Raw genomic sequence first — 21,868 nt, 5'->3', positions numbered from 1 at the left:
CTCAGGTATTTAGGGGTCTTAGTTCATAACTAAAAAGGTAAACATCTCAGAAGAATAATGAATACAAAACATAAAGAAAAACCCAAAACTCCTGAAGAGAAATTGAGGGGAGATCTTCAATCTTGATGATGAATCCGGCTTCTGAGATGGATCAATCAGCTTTCCTTGAGTAGTTCCCTGCTTCCTTTTCTTGCGTCCCCTTTTCCTCCTCCTCTAGGGTGTATTTATAGGCTTTAGAATGCCTAAGAACCCTCAAAATTGGCATTTTCCGAATTGGACTCAATTTTGGCTTGACAAGGACATGCCCGTGTGACACGCCCGTGTGCGATTACTTTAGGCCGTGGTCAAGCCTATTAAATAGGCACGGACATGTGGTCCACCCGTGTGAGTCGTGCTTTGATTTTGCCAAATTGACACGGTCGTGTGGTCTACTCGTGTGAGGGGGTCCAGGCCGTGTTGATTTCGTACGTTGGCCCATTTTTTTTGTTTTTGTCCCGTTTCTCGTTCCTTTCATTCTCCTATGCTCATCTAAGTTTAAAACATGAAATTAAGGCATTTGGAGCATCAAATTCACCAAATCTAAGGACAAATCATCCATAAAAAGTAATAAGCATAGGATAGAAATATGTATAAATTATAGTTTATCAAAGACCTTTACTGTTTGATAGTGAGATTGATCGCACAGTTCATAGAAACTGAAGAGAAATAAGGCGAAGCTTAGGATACACAGAGGAAGAGCAAGAGGACGATATTCCAACCACAACCAAGGAGATGGCTTAAAACCAGGAAAATATGCTACCTCCTGAGATTATTGCTAATCAGAATCCTGCTCCGCGTACTATGTATGATTATGCTAAACCTTCTTTAATAGGAACCGAATCGAGCATAGTTAGACCTGCTGTACCTGCAAATACTTTTGAACTGAAACCTAACACAATTTAAATGATACAGTAATTTGCTCAGTTTGATGGTTTCCAGGACAAAGATCCCAACGCTCACTTGCCAAACTTTTTGGAACTATGCGATACATTTAAAATTAATGGCGTTTCTGATGCAGCCATTCGCCTTCTGTTATTCCCTTTTTCATTGAGAAACAAAGCTAAACAGTGGTTGAATTCATTACCATGAGGGTCAATCACTACTTGGGAACAAATGACCGAAAAGTTTTTATTAAAATATTTTCTGCCGGCTAAAACGGCTAAATTATGTAATGATATCTCTTCTTTTGTGCAGATGGATTTAGAAACACTCTACAATGCATGGGAGAGATATAAGGACCTTTTGAGAAGGTGCCTTCACCATGGGTTACCACTTTGGCTACAGGTTCAAATGTTTCACAATAGCCTGAATCATTCGACTCGACAAATGGTTGATGTAGCCACTAGTGGGACTATCAATAATAAAACATTTGAAGATGCTTATGAATTTATAGAAGAGATGTCACTAAATAATTATCAATGGCAAGTCATGAGGACAAAGCCAACAAAAGTAGCCGGCGTTTATAACGCCGATTCGGTCACCATGCTCTCTAATCAGGTAGAGCTCTTGAATAAGAAAATTGATGGTTCTCTTATTTCTTCACAGGTTCACCCAGTGATGTAGTGCGAAGCAAGTGGAGATGGATCAAGCAATTCAGATTACCCACCTTATGGCCACAACATGGAGAACGAGCAGTTAAATTACATGGGTAATAATCCTCAATCTCAAAATAATCCTTATAGTAATACTTACAATGCAGGTTGGAGGAACCACCCAAATTTCTCATAGGGAGGCCAAGGGAATCAGCAACCACCACCACCTCTAGGCTTCCAACAACCACCCTACCAACAAGAGAAAAAATCGAACCTTGAGGAGATGCTAACAAAATTCATCTCAGTGTCAGAAAGTCATTTTCAGAATACTGAGACAACACTTAAAAATCAACAAGCGTCGATTCAAGGGCTCGAAACTCAGATAGGTCAGCTCGCTAAATTGATATCTGAATGACCACAAGGTAGCCTGCCTAGTAACACTAAATCTAACCCAAGGGAGCAAATCAATGCAATTACCATTCAAGATGAGGAAGGGTTAGTTGCACCTGAACCAGAACAGAGGCAAGAAACTGTGGTAAGTAAAGGTAAGGGTGAGGTGGACCACAATGACCAGAAATCAGTAAGTAAAGAGTACAAACATCGTGTGCCATACCCAAACGCGACAAGGAAAGACCACACAGAAGAACAATTTGGTAAATTCCTTAAATTATTAAAGAAGTTACATATTAACTTACCGTTTATTGAAGCTCTTTCGCAGATGCCAAACGCAGCCAAATTTCTAAAGGAGCTTTTAACAAATAAGCGGAAATTGGATGAGGCATCACATGTGGAGCTGAATGTAATTTGCTCAGCCATACTATAGAATAAGCTGGCCAACAAATTAAAATAACTAGGGAGTTTTACGATTCCCTGTTTAATTTGTAACCTAGATGTTAATAATACTTTGGCTGATTTAGGGGCTAGTATCAATGTCATGCCTTACAAAATGTTTAAACAACTAGGTCTTGGGAAACCCAAATAAACTAGGATGAGTATTCAATTAGCCGATCAAACAATCAAATTTCCTAGAGGGATTATTGAAGATGTACTCGTTAAAATTGACAAATTTATATTCCTAGTTGATTTCATTATTCTAGACATAGAAGAGGATAGTAATGTTTCTTTAATTTTAGGGAGGCCCTTTTTAGCAACTGCTAGAACAAAAATTGATGTCGGCACAGGTGAAGTCACACTTCGTGTGGAAGACGAAACAATCACCCTTCAAACTTGTAATTCGAGTAACACATCGAAATTTGAAGATGGTTGTATAAATCATTCTACTAAAACTGACCATGCGGTGCAACCTACTTTGCAAGAAATAAGTTCAAAGAACCTACACGAGCCATTTTCAAGCAACAACAAATGACCTATCTATGAAGAACGAAGGCTACAAATCGAGGAACTAGATGACTGGTGGACACAGAAACCGAGAACACCTGATAAACCAAAACTGAGCCAGGACGAGCTCAATACATTACCAAATCAACTTAAGGTTGGAGACAAAGTACTACTAGATGCAGCAGATCCTCGCATTACCACTTCTGAACCTAATGAAGAAATTCCTCTCACGGAACTCAATAATTTCCCATATGGTACAGTTGAGGTAATTTACCCAAAATTCGGAACTTTTAAGGTAAACTATACTCGTCTTAAACCTTATATTAATAAAGTTGATAGCAGGGATGAGGAGTGTAAACTCCTCGAGCCACCATGATCACACACCAGAGAGGTAAGTCAAGCTTAGGCTATAAATAAGCGCTTCTTCTCAAGAGGCAACTCGAGCACTAACAATAATGATTTATTTAAATTCTAGTTTTTCACATCTAACCTACTAACTGAGTCTTGCAACATAGGATTTTCCCATCCACACACCACAAGAGGAGACACGGCCGTGCGATACGGCCGTGTGAAGTTAGGGCAAAATTTTTTCCCCAACACGGGATGCGATAAGTTGCCACGACAGTGTGATAAGGCCATGGGTGAAACTGCCAAACCAACAAGGGCGTGCGACACACCCGTGTTTTGAAACTGTGGGCGAACTTGTCAATTTAGCAAGGGCATTTGACAAACCCGTGCCCAGCCCCCGTGGTCGAAACTGTCAAACTACGGGCGTGGGCTATATACATGGGCGTGGGAGAAGCGAACAAAGCAAGACACGGCCATGCGACACGGTAGTGTGCACCCACACGCCCAAAGAACACGAGCCTGGGGCGAATGTCGGATGTGCCTAAATTTAAAAATCATGAAACACACGGGCAAAAAATTAGGAAACACGGGCATGCCCCACGGCCGTTTCCCCCAAAATCTATATAAACCCCTCACTATTCATCATCCCTCTCTTTAAAAATCCCTAACCCTAGCTGCTGTAACTCCACACGCCCTACCTGCCATGCCCGTGTGCCGCCTACGACACTGTTTTCGATAACCCAAGCTTCTCCCTTTTTCGTTTGGTTACTCTTTTCTCTCTATTTTCTTTAAATATTTTGCCTATTTCATGATTTCTCTAATTCATTTGACTATCTTAAGTGAATATTCATAGTAGAATAATAATACTTATGCTTGTCATTAAAGAATATTGTCATTTTTCTTACTACATTCATCCATTTTTCTCGTTTCCATGGATTTTATGCTTACCCACATGCACTCATGCATTAGATATTCCCGTAGCATTATTCTCATAGTCCTATTTTAATAACATAATAAATTTGCTTTAGTTGTTTTAGTTTTGTTTACTTCATCTAGTACGTGAGTCTCATGAAATATTCCTATTTAGTTTTTTTTTCCGTGCTATTCTTGGGACATATTGGTTGAACTTTGTCTTTTCAATGCAGATATACAATGTCATCCTCACGTGGTAAGAAGACTGCTGTCCCTGCCTCAAAGAAGAGAAAAGGAGCAGCGTAATCCTCGGGTCCTATCGCAGAGATTAGGCACCCTTTCCTCGAGTTCCTATTGGGACCCTAGAAGGAGCTATTTTAGATATTACGGGCCCGACCCCTAGGTATGGGCCATTGTATTGACTGGGCCGTACTTGAACAAATTTAGATAGCTGACACGGTACGAGCCCTCCTGACGACTGAATCGTAGAGGCTCCTCTTTGAGATCGTCGAGCCGACATACCTCGAGCTCACGATAGAACTATGCTCAACCTTCTATTTCCAAGTTGTCATGACAAACTTCAACGATCCTGGAACGGTCCAGTTCCACCTTGGTGGTCTAGTGCGCCCGCCATATCCACTACTCTCCCTCAAAGTGTTGGAAGGATCTCGTCCCTGCCTCGGCCTCCTATGATCCTAGTTGCTCTAAGGCATCGGCCCTCGCCCCGTTCTTGCAATACCTACACGCCATCTTGGCCCAAACTTTGACAGGACGATGATAGAGCACCAGCATCGTCAACACTCACGACGCCTATTTCCTATAGAGTATGGCGAATGGGCACGTCTTCGACCTTTCCTACTTCATCACCCTCGCCATCCGCCATCAGACGGAATGACATAGGAGACGGGTCATCTCTACCCGGCCCTATGTGACTCGATTGGCTCAGCACTTTGGGCTCTTCAACATAGCAGCACAATCATCCTTCCTCACTCTCATCGGCCAGATCTCCTTACAGGGCATCTCGAGCATGTTAAACATGAGGATCATCAAGAAACGACATGGCACCTACCCTCCTCAGTACCGCCTCGTCCAGTCCACCGAGGAGGAGGACTCAGAGGAAATTACTGATGATGTCCCTCTATGTCATCAGGACCCGCCGTCTCAGTCACCACCCATCCATCGTCTAGTTCATGCGGTGGCTTCATACTCTGACATCTCTGAGCACCTTACACGATTTGAGCAGCAATGTTTTTAGCGCTTTGACCACATTGATAAGACATTGCATCAGATTTGTCAACAACTTCACATCTCATCGCCACCACCACCTCGCGAACCATCTAGCGATGACGATGTTTAAAAACTTTTTATTTATTATTTTTATTTACACTTTTATCTTTATTTATCTTACTTAAGTACTTTTGATTTCATTTTCCTTTTTTATTATTATCTTAATTTTAGTTTTTATAATTTTTATTGAATAATTTATAGTTTTGCCTATTTCATTACAAGTAATTATGCTTCCTTATATCTCCTAAAGAGTTCTTGAATTTATCACAGTCATAAAGAGCTCCAAAGCTCATCATCAAATAGGAAAAAAAACTCCACTGGCAAAGGTTCTCCATGACTACCATGTCTTGCTCGACTACGACCATAGCTACTACCAGATATAATACTCTTTTGGAGCAGGACTTATGGACTAATCAACCTCTACCACCACTGGAGTATCCTCCTCCACTCTCATCATTGCCTTGGTTGATTATTCTCCATAACTCCAATTCAAGGAGTTCGTTATCATTCAGGAAGTTTCACTTCTCTCCTTATCTTATGATTATTTATCTATATTTTTCAATATATCTTTGTACATTGAGGGCAATGTACATCTTAAGTGTGGGGGGGTCTTTCATATCATCATTAGAAATCCCTGAATTTTGTCTTATTGTCAAGTGAATCACTTATATCACTACTAGAATAAATTTTAATTAATTTATGATTTTTATTGATATGTCTTCAATTAAAACATAGGTATTTATGCATTGATTGTTTAAACTTTGAGACATTAGGGAATCAAGCATGATAAGTTGATTTTTGAAGAATTATAAACTTTTAGGTTGTTTCCCTAAGTTTAGGCATTATCATGAGTTGAAATTCACAAGTTTAAACATCAAAAAGCCATAATTTTTGTGAGATCTTGAGCCTTTAAAGCATATTTTATTTCTTTCATGCTCACTTTTATTATGAGTGCGTTAGTGTTGATTTGTTATTCTAGAACTTGCCTGATTATGCATGTCAAGACCACACCATTTGATTTGATATGTCAAGATGATAAAGGCACTTAGGTTTAACCCACTCACTTCACAAAAGCCTACCTTCATACTTGACCCTTAGTGAACCCCTTTGAGCCTAACAAGCCATTAATTGATTTACCCTCAATATTAACCCATAACCCATTATTATTGAAATCCCCTAATTTGATCCCTATTTTTGTCGAGATTTGATTTGAGCTAATTACTTTGCTATGTTTTGATCTTCTATGTATTTGACTTGTTCTTTAAAAAAAAAAGAAAAAAAATAATACTTCAACACATATTAGAAGCAATTCGTCATTTTTGAGCTTGAGTGTTAATTCCATATTCTGAGAAGAAGCTCACTTGTATTCAACTGATGACTGGTTATTTTTGTAGCTAGGTAACTTTTCAATTCAATCTCTATTCTAACCTTTTTTTCAGCTTGTGACCACACCCCCTAACTAAAACCACATTACAACCCTCTAAAAGACGTTTTTGATTGATGTATCAGCTTAAGTTATAGTGGTGGAGATTTGATTTTCAAGCAAGCCTATGGCAATAGCTTGTCATATTGACTAATGAGTGCTTTAATTGATATCCTTAAACACCTTGAGTGATTCGAGTGAATCTTTAGTAAGGATGTTAAACTCTGTGATATTCTGATCAAAGGTAATCATTTAGATAAGAGGAGAAACCTATGTTTTCGTGATAAAATACTCAACTTGGAATGTTCGGAACTTTGATGTACTTTTAGTTGAATTTTCAATGTATGAATACTTATGGATTATTTTGAGATATTATTGATAGGGATTATAAATTGAGAAGAATTTATTTTGATTGTGAGTTGAGGATTTTGCTTGAGGACAAGCAAACGCTTAAGTGTGGGGTATTTGATAAATAGTAATTTATACATGTTTTTATCCCATGCTTAGCACATTGATGGATGGTTTCTCCTTAGGTTTGGTGAATTTGATGCTCCTAATTCTTTAATTTCATGTTTTATACTTAGGTGAGCATAGGATATTAAAAAGAGCAAGAAATAGGTCGAAAGCGGAGAAAATGGACCCACATGGGAAATCAACACGGCCTGAACTTCCTCACACGGGCGTGTGACACGGCCGTGTCCCTTTGGCAAGATCAAAGCACGACTTACACGGGTAGACTACAAGCCTGTGCCTATTCAACAGCCTTGAGCACGGGCTGGAGTAATCGCACACGGGCGTGTCCCTGTCGAGCCCAAGTATAACCCTATTCAAAAAAGGCCAATTTTGAGGGCTCTTAGGCATTCTAAAACCTATTTAAACACCTGATGAGGCACTTAGGAAGGGGGCGGAGAGTAGGAGGCAATAAATTACTCAAGGGAAGCCGATTAGTCCATCTTAGAAGCCGGATTCATCATCAAGACTGAAGATCTCCCTTCAATTTCCATTCAGGGGTTTTTGGTTTTCTTTATGTTTTGTATTCATTATTCTTCTGAGATGTTTTCTTCTATAATTATGAACTAAACCCCCTAAATACCTAAGGGGAATGAAACCTAAGACAGATCTTGTTATTATTATCTGAATTGTATGTTAAATATTTGACTTGTTCTTAATTATGTGTTCTTAATTCTTGTTTTAATATTTCAGGATATTAATTCGAGTTAATGCTCTTATTCAGAGGAGGAATAGACCCTGTCTAAGAGTAAATTTGTCATAATTAAGCGAAGTTGATTGCACGCCAAGAGATAGGGTGATAAGATTTTGTCGGATTAGGGTGAAACCTAATAAGGGGATCCATAGATCGAGTTAATGCAACACTATAGAAAGAGATCTCAATTAATCAACCTAGGGTTAGACTTTATTAGTCTCGAAAGAGATAATAATATAACTTAGGGATTTCTACGGACCAAGTCAAATGAATAAATCGTCTGATTCAGAGTCAAATAACAAGTGAAGTTTAGGTAGATTTTTCCTTGGGTATTGTCCTAATCAATCGAATTTTCCCAAAAGATTTTCCCCAATTTCTCTCTATGCACTCTTAGTTTAGTTAATTAATTTAGATAAAGAAATCCCTTAATTTTTAGGCTAGATAATAAAAAGAATGTAATTACCAGTATTCTTGGTTTCTTTGGGTTCGACAATCCTATCTTACTAAAGCTATGCTACTGTTCGATAGGTACACTTGCCTTCATCATGATTATAGTTAGTTTCAAGAACACTTAATTATAAATTTTTAAAACCTGTCGTGAATATCACGTATCAACGAGTGAGCCACACGCCCGTGTCTCTGCCCTTGTGCTCAATTCTGAGCATTCTGTTTCTCAAAATTAAGGTATAGGGGACACGCGGCCTAACTACACGCCCATGTACATAGTCGTGTGTCACACACGGTCTAGACACACGCCCGTGTGTCTGCTCATGTGGACAAAATAAAGCCATTTTAGCTTCTTTTCTCACCGTAAAATCACACCAAATGTCTGCACTTAAAGCTCACATCCAATACCAACCAATTCAAGCATTCAAATTAAGTAAATTCCATCATTCAACAAGGCATATCATTGCATGCTTACATGTTTATAATCTTACTTTGGTATATTTCATATGTTAGGCCTATGTGTACAGCTACCATAATATGACATTACAAGTATATTAAAAACAACCATTGCTAGCCATTCTAATGACTAGATTACAAACCACATATTTAAGCCATGTATGGCCAAATTAGCATATATATGCCATTATACCAAAATGATTTTACTATAAATACCCAAAATAACTAGTAGATAGTGTGACGATGCTCCAATGATCTCTAACCTTTGCGAGCTTTCGAGTACTATAAAACAGGAGAAAATAAAACGGAGTAAGTATTACATGTTTCATAAGTTCGTATAACAGAAACTAAACTTACCAATCCCGTTTTTTACATCTTAGTATACTATATCATGTTTTCCATCCATTAGCAAAATCACCTAAACACATGCTTTAAATCAAACATGTTAGTCACCAAAATCTTCATATCTATTAATTAAACATAGATGAGCTCATCATACAATATTCTTTCAAGTCATTATTATTTCATCTCATAATTCTCATACCACGTCAAGAGTTTTATGTCTGTTGAATCATTGAAATTTCGATGGATGCTAAAGTAGAACACTCGAGGTGTACAATTCAATAATCCGTTAATTTCTTATTCAAGGGTACCCATTAGGGCAGTTAATCAAAGAACACACTCTTGAGCCACATATCATATAATAGGTTTACCAGCCCAGGATAAACCCTAATCATAATGTATACTCGAGAGGTATTATATCAAGATTACCTGTCCGGGCTAAATCCTTTCTATAATGAGGTCAATAGGATTACTTGTCTGAGCTAAATCTCGTCTGTAACAAATGTAAGACCTCATCCATTTCGAGAAAGCACATATATTCAACAGAATTCAATATTCAATCGGGACTTAACCATTTTCCACCATTTCAAACATGTATTAAATTTTCCATTATAGCATTCAAGTAATACATTTCAATATAAGTCATATTACATACAAACACAACATTCAATTAACATAATTACATGCTCGATTAAGTTACATGAACTTACCTCGACACTTGTTCGCGTATAAAATCTACTAATTCGAAACCTTTTCTTTTCCTCGATCTAGCCTCGAATTTGTATTGTCTAGATCTATATAAATAGTTTTAAACATCAATTTCTCATATTTCATACTCATTAGAACTCGATTTACGTTCTAGGCAAAATTACCATTTTGCCTCTAACTTTTCCATAAATTCCAATTTCGTCCCTAGGCTCAAAAAATGAAACTAGTGCAATTTACTCCCTATTCCAAGCCTAACCAAAATCCCATTACAAAATTTACAACAAATGTATTCATAAAAATTAAGAATTTTTCATCAAATTTCACAACTTTACATTTTAGTCCCTAAATCATGTTTTCATCAAAAATCCATTTGTAAAAGTTGTTTATCTATCAACAACCTTTCATTTTCTACCATAAATTTCTAATTTTCAGCATATTCATCCATGACCTTAATTTCATACCTTGATATCTTTTCAAATTAATCCCCCAAATAGATAGATTAGACTATCCCGATTCCAAAAAATATAAAAATTATTCAAAACGGGACTTGATTTCATACCTTTTAAGCTTGAAAAGTTTTCTTCCTCTCTCCTAGGGTTTCCATAAAAATTTTGGGGAAGACGATACGAAATTATTTTTAATTAATTATCATCTTTTAATTTTTATGAATTCCAATTTAGTTCATACTCTTTTCTAATTTTTCCGTGGATAAGTCACCAAAAATCTACATACTTTTCTTTAATAGTCTAATTACCATATAAGGACCTCTAGTTTTGAATTCCATAGCTATTTAATCCTTATAGCAACTAGAATTCAACTTTTGCATTTTATGCGATTTAGTTATTCTCGTAATTAAATACTTAATCGATAAAATTTTCGTATCAAAATTTTCACACGACATGGTCATCATAATACGGACCATAAAATAAATTAAAAATAAACTTTATTTTCGGATCAAATTTGTAGTTCTGAAACCATTGTTCCGATTTTACTAGAATCGGGCTGTTACATTCTTTACCGAATGTTGGTTGAACTAGCACAGGAGCCTCAGTTAGCAAAAATTTCAACTGATTAAAACTTTCCTAACATTTCTCGGACCATTCGAACGTAACATCTTTTTGAAATAGTCTCGTCAACGCTGTAGCAATCATCGAGAACCCTTTAACAAATATTCTGTAATATCCGGCTAAACCCAGAAAACTTCTAACTTCAAATACATTTCTTAGAGGATTCCAGTAAACCATAGTTGATATTTTACTCGGGTCAACCCTAATACCGTTTGTCGATACCACATGTCCGAAGAATCTGACTTCTTGGAGCCGAAACTCACATTTGCTAAACTTGGTGAACAATTGTTTTTTGCATAAAGTTTGCAAAACAATTCTCAAATGTTGGGCATGCTCTGTCTCATCTCATGAATAGATCAGAATATCATTAATGAACACAACAACAAATCTATCTAAATACGGTTTGAATACTCTGTTCATTAGATCTATAAACACAATAGGTGCATTAGTCAGATCAAATGGCATTATAAGAAACTCATCTGTACCTGGTTCTGAACACGGTTTTTGGCAAACTCGAGTATTTAACCCGTAACAAATAATAACCAAAATGAAGATTGATCTTTGAAAATACAGTTACACCTTTCAACTGGTCAAACAGATCATCAATACGTGGCAATGGATACTTACTCTTCATCGTGACTTTGTTGAGCTGTCGATAATCGATATATAATCGCATGAATCTATCCTTTTTCTTAACAAATAATATAGGAGGACCCCAAGGAGGAAAACTGGACCGAGAAAAGCCCCTATTTGTCAATTCTTGCAACTGTGCTTTCAACTCTTTTAATTCTGTAGTTGCTATTCTATATGGAGCTATCAATATTAGAGATGTTCCTGGCATCAATTCAATTGAAAACTCAACCTCTCTGGTCAGCAGTAACACTGGTAATTCCTCTGGAAACACATCTAAGAACTCACACACAATCAGAACTGATTCTAATATCAATTTTGAAACCTTGGAATCAACTATATAAGCAAGATATTCTTTACAACCCTTTTTAACATATTATTATGCCATTATAGCTGAGATTATACTAGAATGTATCATCCAAACTATCTGACTCAATTCATATCAGTTTACTATTCTAACATTTTAATACGATATGCTTTCTTCTACAATTTACAATAGCATCAAGTAGAGTCAGCCAATTCATACCCAGAATCACATTAAACTCATCAAAGGGTAATAACATCAAACTAGCGGACCCATAAATTTTAGTGGACATGATCTACATAACTGATTAACTATGTAATGCCCCGTACCCGATACCATCGCCGGAATCTAACACGAGGTGTTAACGGACTTAATTCATTACTTAAACAGATCAAACAATTTATTTTTAAAACTTCCAGAGAAGCTGGCAATCTGCGTCACAGTCGCTTAAAAATTCATATCTCGAGTTACGAAACTAGAAATCCAATTCCGTAAATTTTCCCCGAAACTAGACTCATATATATATCAACTAATTTTTTTCTAGAAGTTTTGGTCGGGCCAACTGGTACAGTTTATTAGTTAAAGTCTCCCCTATTTTAGAGTTTGACTACTCTGACCTTTGTGTATTACAAATCAAATATCTCCCTATACAAAGTTCCAATTACTATGAAGTTTATTTATCATAAAACTAGACTCAATAAGGAATCTGTAAATGTAAATAATGACTTCTAATTATCTTTTTACAATTTTTGGTGAATTTTCAAAGTCAGAATAGGGGATCTAGAAATTGCTCTGGCCCTGTTTCACAAAAAATTTAAATATCTCATAAAATATATCTCATTTACCTATTTTGTTTCTTCCATTTGAAAATAGACATAGTAATATTTGATTTCATAACTTATTCATCATTTAATTCCATTTATACTATTTTTAGTGATTTTTCAAATTCACGTCACTGCTACTGTCTGATTCTGTTTTGTGCTAATTTCACCTTTTTCATGATTTCCATGGAATAACTAGCATTTAGGCATACATAACACCAAACATGTCTTTGATTAGCCATTCCAATAGCTAATCATTATCAAGCATTTACATACCAATCATTAGCCATATCATAAGATCATACACACAAAATGGCTACGATGCTATACATGCCATACTCAAAATGAAACGTCTAGCTATACCAAAATAATCCTCGTGATAGTGTGCCCGCACCTCAGACGCGTTTTTACGATCCCGAGTTAGCTTGACAAAACTATAAAAAGAAGGAAAATAAAGGGGTAAGCATTAAGCTTAGTAAGTTTGCATGCAAATAAATAACAACATTCATAAGAATTATCTTACTACTTGGCATGATACTACTTAATGCAACTTCATTAATTGTCATAGACATATTTAAAACTTCTTCACTTACTCACTTACTTAAATACTTACTTACTTAATAAAATTTATTAATACATTTTACTTACCTTTTTCCTTATCAAGCATACATGAACATTATGTACTTACCTTTACTCTTCTAGCATGAACTTGTCTTACCTTTTTAGTATAACTCATCTTACCTTACCTTACCTTGATATTCTCTTTAAATTTCCCGTTGAACCACTTGGAATACTAAAGATACACGGGTACCTTACCATTGCCATGACTTGTCATGGTCTTACATGGAATCCTTTTGAAACTTACCATTGCCATGTCTTGACATGGTCTTACATGGTAGCCTTGCCTTATGAACTCACCAATGCCATGCCTTGGCATGGTCTTACGTGGGACCTTTGCCTTATAGTAACTTATCAATGCCATGTCTTGACATGGTCTTACATGATTTCCTTACCTTAGAAACCTTACCAATTTCCATGCCTTGGCATGGTCTTACACGGTATCCTTAAACCCTAATGTCATGACATTTGTATCCTACACATTCCTAAGGTTCAACCGGGACTTTTTGAAATTTCTTCTTCGTCAATTTATGTTTAAGTCTTCTTTGAATAAATTCATAAAATAAATATACACATGCTGGAAATTAACAAAATTAACATAAAATAATAGAATATTGCATTTATTTACCGCAAACTTACCTCGAAACAAAATACGATCAACTATATCGATTTAGTCCACTATCTTTTTCTTTCCCCAATCTAACTCCGGATTTTGTTCTTCTTGATCTATAATAAAAAAAATTAGCTTATTTAATACTCACATTTATTAAAACAGTCCTTGACCCAAACTTTGGAAAAATTATATTTTGCCCCTAAACTTTCACATATTTGCACTTTTTCCCCAAGGCTCGTAAATTAAACTTCATCCTAGTTTCTTATGTTTTATGACATGCTGATCATTTTTCCCTTCTATGACAACATCAAATTCACACTCTAACATGTACTTATGACTATTAGGTATTTTTACCGATTAAGCCCTTTTACTCGTTTTCACTTAAAACCGAGTAGCACAAGTTGTCTAACATAATTTAAAACCTCATATTCTATCATAAAACAGAAAAATACACAAATTTCACCTATGGTTAGTTTTCCAAATATGAACCCTAGGTTGAATTATTGCTAGAATAAGCTTAATCAAGTTATCGGGACTCCAAAAATGTAAAGATCATTAAAAACGGGGCTTGGAATCACTTACTATGGAGCTTGAAAGCTTGAAAAAAACCCTAGATATGGACAAAAATTGGCTTTTAATTTTTTTTCTAATTCATTTTAATAACTAAATGACCAAACTGCCCTTACTACTAAACTTTCCAAAAATTCCATCCATGTCCAATTTTTGTCCATAGACTTAGAAATTGGTCAAATTGCTATTTAAGACCTCCTCATTAATATTCCAAAGCAATTTCATACTAAAAACTTCTAGAATGCAAGTTTTGCAAATTATTCGATTTAGTCCCTAATCTCAACTTAAGCACTTTATGCATAGAATTTCATCACGAAATTTTTACACAATCATGCAATCATATCATGAACCTCAAAATAATAATAAAATAAATTTTCTACCTCGAATTTATGGTTTCAGAACCACTGCTCCGTTTAGGCCCTATTTCAGGATGTTACAAACTAAAACACACTGACCAAGGGGATTTCTAACTTTGACAGTATATTCAGTGAACTCAACAGGTAATTTATTTTTGTATACTAATGTAGTACATATATACAAATGAGTTGATCTAGGATCAATCAATGCATATACATTAATATCAAAAAGAGAAAAAGTATCTACAATAACATCTGGAGTAGTAGCTTTCTCTCGAGCTCGAATTGCATAGGCCCTAGCTAGTGTTCTTGCTTCAGACCATTCAGTCATCTTGATATTCTTTCCTCGACCGATAGTAATATTTCTAGCGTTTCCAAATCTTCTACCTTTCTGAGAAGTTGCTTCAGGCTTGTTTAATTGATTACCAAAATCATTTTGCTTCTTCAGACAATTACGAAGAAAATGATCAGTAGACCCACAACAGAAACAAGCTCTTGACTTTGATCGACACTCACCAAAATGCCTTTTATTGTGTTCATCACAAACTTGAACGGTTCTCTCAACATTTCTTACACTTCCAACACTAGCCGTTAGAGAATTAACTGACTTGAAATTACTTTGCCTCAGTTTCTCTTTACCAGTGAACTTTGAAGGAACAGTTGATCGGCTTGTGTCATTTCTAATTTTCTTCGATGGAGACATTTGAGTAGGCTTGAATAACCCTCTTTAGTTATAGTGTTGAAAGTTTGAATCTGACTGTCATTTGCTTTTACAAATTTCTTCAACTTTCTGAGCCCGCTCTAAAAGATCTACTAATTCCCATTTTAATGCTACTACAGACATACGGATATCACCATTCAACCCACTTCAAATCTAATTCACATTTCCTCCTCGTTTTCTATGATATTACGAGCATACTTGTTTAATTTTAGAAATTCACGTTCATACTCAGCTACAGTCTGATTTCCTTGTTTTAGCTCGAGAAATTTTTTTCATTTTTCCAGTCAACAAACAGCCGACTAACATACTTTTTCTTGAATTCATTTTGAAAGAAGTCCTAATTAACACGATCATTGGATGTCATCGTGCTCAAAGTATCCTACCATAAATATGCTTCATCTTTCAATAACGATACTGCACACCTCAAACAAACTTCGAGAGTGCACATCAATTTTGCAAAAACTCTCTTTATATTCATTAGCCAATACTTGGCTTTTGAAGGATCATCATCCATTTTACCCCTGAAGTCTTTCACTCCATATTTTTGAATTTAATCTATTAATATTCGCGTAACCGTCACGGGTACAGGGTTTGGAGTATTCAGAGGTGCCAGAGGTGGCGGAGTTGTATGATTTGCTTGCTTGAACTCATTGAACCACTAGTTCATCATTTCAAGGAATACATTTTTGTATAATCACAAATGGATTTTGGAAATACACACTATTACTTACTTCAGGATTCGAAGCTTGAACATTACTTTCAGCTTCCTTAGCTATAGCTCCGTTCGATTTAGCTAACATCTTGAATCTATAAGAAAATACAATATTAGAACGAATCAAAAGTATCATACTATCATAGGGAATATGTGGCATGTAAGTTAGTCCTCGAATTGATTAAACCATAGCTCTGATACCACTAAATTAACACTCCTAACTCCTTTTCGTCACTAGAATAGGGTTACAGAGCATTACTATACAAACGAAACATTAAAGCATACATTTCATACATTTATACAAACATAATATAAATCATTGATTCACATACATATCATCCCTAAATCGAGCCCTCGAGGCTCTAAAAACATCTTAGAAATAATTCAGGACTAAATTGAAAATAATTGGAAAGTACAAGAAAAAGTTAGAAAAGCTTGACTGCAGGGGTCACACGGTCATGTGGGCAAGCTGTGTGCCTCACACGGCTGAGGTACACACCCGTGTCTTATGCCGTGTAAGAACCAAAATAGAAACACAATCATGTCCCAGCCTGTATCCTCAACCGGGTAACTCTTTAAGTAGGGTGACACGAGCAAGTCACACGCTTGTGTGCCAGGCAGTGTAACTCTTGAAATTACCCTACACGCATGTATGCTAGGCCATGTGTTAGGCCGTGTAACTGCCTGACTTGCATGCAATAGAACCTACAAGGGACACACGGCCGTATCGCCAGACTATATCGCTAGGCCGTGTGTCACACATGGCTGAGTCACACGTTCCTGTCTCAAGCCATGTAGATAAGATTTTTCCCAAAAACAAGACATTTCCTACACCAACTCATGTATGACACTTTAGGCCAATTGAGTACCTATTTAAGGCATCAAAACCCTATCATAACATACATATAAATACCAATTCAAGAGTCCTAAATCAAATAACCGATATTCCATTCAAGGAACCACAATTTCAATCACCAAAACCTATCTAATCATGCAAATATTACCTATTACCATTCATCGTCTACTAATTTCAATAACATACTAAACTAATAAACCGTAATTTATACATATTTTTATCCCATGATTGGCACATTTATGGATGGTTTCTCCTTAGATTTGGTGAATTCGATGCTCCTGATCCTTTAAATTCATGTTTTATACTTAGGTAAGCATTAGAGAGTACAAAAAGCGAGAAACGGGCTGAAAACGGACCCACATGAGAAATCAACACGGCCTCGACTTCCTCACACAGGCATGTCACACGCCCGTGTCCATTTGGTAGGATTGAAGCTCGACTTACATGAGTAGACTACACGTCTGTGCTTATTCAACAGCCTTGACCATGGCTGGAGTAATTGCACACGGGCATGTCACACGGGCGTGTCCCTGCCAAGCCCAAGCATAGCCCTATTCGGAAAAGGCCACTTTTGAGGGCTCTTAGGCATTCTAAAGCCTATTTAAACACCAGAAGAGTCACTTAGAGGTGGGACACAGAGTAAGAGGCAAGGAATTACTCAAGGGAAGCCGATTGATCCATCTCAGAAGCCGAATTCATTGTCAAAACTGAAGATCTCCCTTCAAGTTCCATTCAGGGGTTTTGGGTTTTCTTTATGTTTTGTTATCTTTATTCTTGTAAGATGTTTTCTTTCATAGGTATGAACTAAGCCCCCTAAATACCTAAGGGGAATGAAACCTAAGACATATCTTGTTATTATTATCTGAATTGTATGATAAATATTTGACTTGTTCTTAATTGTGTGTTCTTAATTCTTGTTTTAATATTCCAAGATATTGATACAAGTTAATGCTCTTATTCAGAGGAGGAATAGACCCTGTCTAAGAGTAAATTTTTCGTAATTAAGCAGAGTTGATTGGATGCCTAGAGATAAGGTGATAAGATTTTGCCAGATTAGGGTGAAAAATAATAAGGGGATCCATAGATCGAGTTAATGCAACACTAGGGCGTTAGTTAGAAAGAGATTTCAATTAATCAACCTACGGTTAGACGTTATTAGTCTCGAGAGAGATAATAATATAACTTAGGGATTTCTACGGGTCAAGTCAAATAAATAAATCGTCTAATTCAGAGTCAAATAATAAGTGAAGTCTAGGTGGATTTTCCTAGGGTATTGTCTTAATTAATCAAATTTTCCCAAAAGATTTTCCCTAATTTCTCTCTATGCACTCTTAGTTTAGTTAATTAGTTTAGATAAACAAATCCCTTAATTTATAGGCTAGATAATAAGAAGAAAATAATTACTAGTACTTATGGTTCCTTTGAGATCGACATCTTCTAAATATCTAGAACAGAATGTCATACACTCCTCTGCCAAGTAGCCTTCAGCAATTGATCCTTCCGGATAACACTTGTTATGGCAATAAGACTTCAATTTGCTTAGGAACCTAAACACCATATACAACATTATCAAAACTGGTAACTATAGGTATAAAGGTGAATGCCTTTGAAATAAATTAGCACATTTCAATTGGATACATCCAACGATAGAAAACCGGCCCACCAATTATTGCTTCATGAGGGAGATGAATGACAAGGCGCACCATGATAGTGAAGAAGGAAGGTGGAAAGATCTTCTCCAAATTGCATAATGTCAAAGCGGCTCGATCTTGTACTTTTTCAAGTTCTTCAACATTCAGAACTTTGCCACAAATTGCTTTCATTATATTGGACAGTTCAATTATACAGGACGTTGCTTTCTTTGACATACAGCACCGTAAAGCAACTGGAAGTAGATCTTACAGCAGGATGTGATAGTCATGTGATTTTAATGAATATAGTCTTCGATCTTTAAGACTTACACATCGAGATATATTTGATGAATATGCATCCAGAACCTTTATATCCTTCAACACCGTGCAGAACATTTCTTTCTCTTCCTTTGACATTGCAAAAATTGTAGGCGGCAACCAATATTTTCATTTAGGAAGTACTTGGGGATGAAGATCACGCCTAATTCCCATGTGAACTAAATCAAGTCGACTATGAAGATTATCTTTTGATTTACCATCGACGTTCAAAATTGTCTGGATGATGTTCTCACAGACATTCTTCTCAATATGCATCACATCAAGATTGTGGCGTAATATGTGATGCTCCCAATAAGGCAACTCAAAAAAAATACTTCTTTTCTTCCACAAGTCCGCCTCATTAGGGTCATCCTCCTCGTCAGATTCATCATCAGATTCATCCTTCGATCGTCTATTTGTTTGCCTGTTAGATGGTTGATTCAGCTTCCCGTAACTGAAATCCATATCTTTTAACATGAATAAGATTTCAGATCCAATGGTCTGCTTAGGAGCTTTTTTCAACTCTTCAGTACCGTTAAATAAAGCCTTCTGAAATCTATATCTATGATTTTCATCTAACCACCGACGATGCCCCATATAGTAGAACTTCTTCCCATTATATAACCACTGTGAACACGTTTGAGCAGCACAACAATGACAAGCATAACGTCCTTTGGTACTCCAACCAGATAAATTCGCATATGCCGGGAAATCATTAATTGTCCACATCAAAGCAGCACGTAGGTAAAAGTTCTCCTTTCTCAATACATCATACGTCTCAACACCCACCCATAATTGTTTTAACTCTTCAATAAGTGGCTGCAGATATATGTCAATATCATTTTCGGGGCCTTTCTCTCCGGGGATAATCATAGATAATATCAAAGAAGATTGCTTCATGCAGAGCCATGGAGGCAAATTATAAGGAACAAAGACCACAGGCCATGTACTGTACGAGGTTCTCATGATTTTAAAAGGATTAAATCCGTCAAATTCTAACCCGAGCGTTACACTCTGAGGATCACTTGCAAAGCTTGGAAATTTATTGTCAAATGATTTCCATGCAAAAGAATCTACAGGATGCCTTAATAATCCATCATCCGTTCGTTGATCATGATGCCACGTCATAAACTCGGCTGTCTTTGACGACATGAATAGCCTTTGAAGCCTTGGGATTAGAGGGAAATATCACAAAATCTTGTTCGGCTTCCTTCTTGACTGTGGCCCATATTCATCCTCATTAACATCTTCTGCATCTCTATTCATCCAACGAGATTTACCGCAAACATGACAAGACTGTTGATTTCTCTGATCACCCCAATACAGCATACAATCATTTGGGCAACTATGAATTTTGTTGTACCCAAGGCCCAAATCTTTTATCACTTTCTTCATGTCTTTACATGATTGAGGGATTTTTGCAAATGGGAACATTTCTCTCAAAAGCTCTAACAGCATTGTCAAAGAGTTTCTGGTCCACCCTCCCAAACATTTTAAGTGGAAAACACGAATGTAGAATGACATTTTCGAAAATTTTGATCCCTCATAAAGTTCTTCATTCATTTCACCAAGTAACGTGTAGAACTTCGCCGCTTCTTCATTCGGTTGTTCATCCGGTACACTTCTTCTCGTTTCCATAAAAGTATTCCCACCGATATTATAATCATCGGATACAACATAGTTTGGTGGAAATGATTGGAAACCTTCACTCCGCATATTAAATGCATCCCGCATCATACCTTCCATGTCATCTTCTCTAACATACTGACGGTAACCACTATAAGGATAACCTGGATTAATTGTTGAAGAGGCTCCACTAGGTGTACACTCTCCATGGAAAATCCATTTTTTATACCCCCGAATGAAGCCATCAACAATTAGATGTTTGTAGACAACTTCACGATAATGCCAATAAATATTGCCACACTTCTTACACGGGCAAAGAATCATATTCTCTTGGCTTGAATTGTGAAATGCAAAATCTAAAAAAGATTGCACTCCATTTTGATACTCGTTGCTTGCCCTTGAGAAATTCATCCAAGTCCTATCCATTTCGTAGTTGTTGAAGTCTAAAGTTGGCAATAAGTTACACGGGTAAGTTGTTTATTATGTAAGTCTTGATATGATATATATTTATGTTTTATGTAAGCTATGTAGATTATGTAGATTATGTAAGTTATGAAATTTGAACTTTAAACTATATGCTTTTAAGGAAATTATTACATTAAACTACATGTATTAGTTAAGTTATGTAAGTTGTTATGTACGTTATGTGAGTTATGTAATTTATTTAAGTAATGATCAATATTAATACTATTTTGATAAAAATTAGTTATAATATATTTAAACAATGATCAATATTGTTATATTGATAAAATTATTTATAAGTGGCCCTTTAGTCGTTGAAATTTTTAATTCTTTTTAAGGTCGATAGAATTATTTATAAGCTCCATAGAAATTTTTTAAAATCTTATTTTTATACAAATACATTTAAAAATATTAAATATTAAAATCAAACAATATTAATATAAAAAATAGTAATTTGAATATAATAATATCAAAAAAGAATCGTAGTTTAATTTTTATAAGTAAATTGAAACAAATTAAGGTTATAT

General features: G+C 36.1%; 1 non-coding gene across 1 annotated transcript; it reads right to left on the bottom strand.

The window, feature by feature from the left end:
* Nucleotides 1–1,200: 1,200 nt before the first annotated feature.
* LOC128289506 (small nucleolar RNA R71) lies at nucleotides 1,201–1,307 on the bottom strand. The gene has a single exon (XR_008279154.1). It is a non-coding gene; the product is annotated as a small nucleolar RNA R71 (small nucleolar RNA).
* Nucleotides 1,308–21,868: the final 20,561 nt, after the last annotated feature.

This window comes from Gossypium arboreum, chromosome 2 (genome assembly GCF_025698485.1).
Source record: "Gossypium arboreum isolate Shixiya-1 chromosome 2, ASM2569848v2, whole genome shotgun sequence".
Lineage (NCBI taxonomy): Eukaryota > Viridiplantae > Streptophyta > Magnoliopsida > Malvales > Malvaceae > Gossypium > Gossypium arboreum.
Note: the sequence above shows the minus strand (reverse complement) of the source record. Positions and strands in the feature narration are given on the sequence as shown.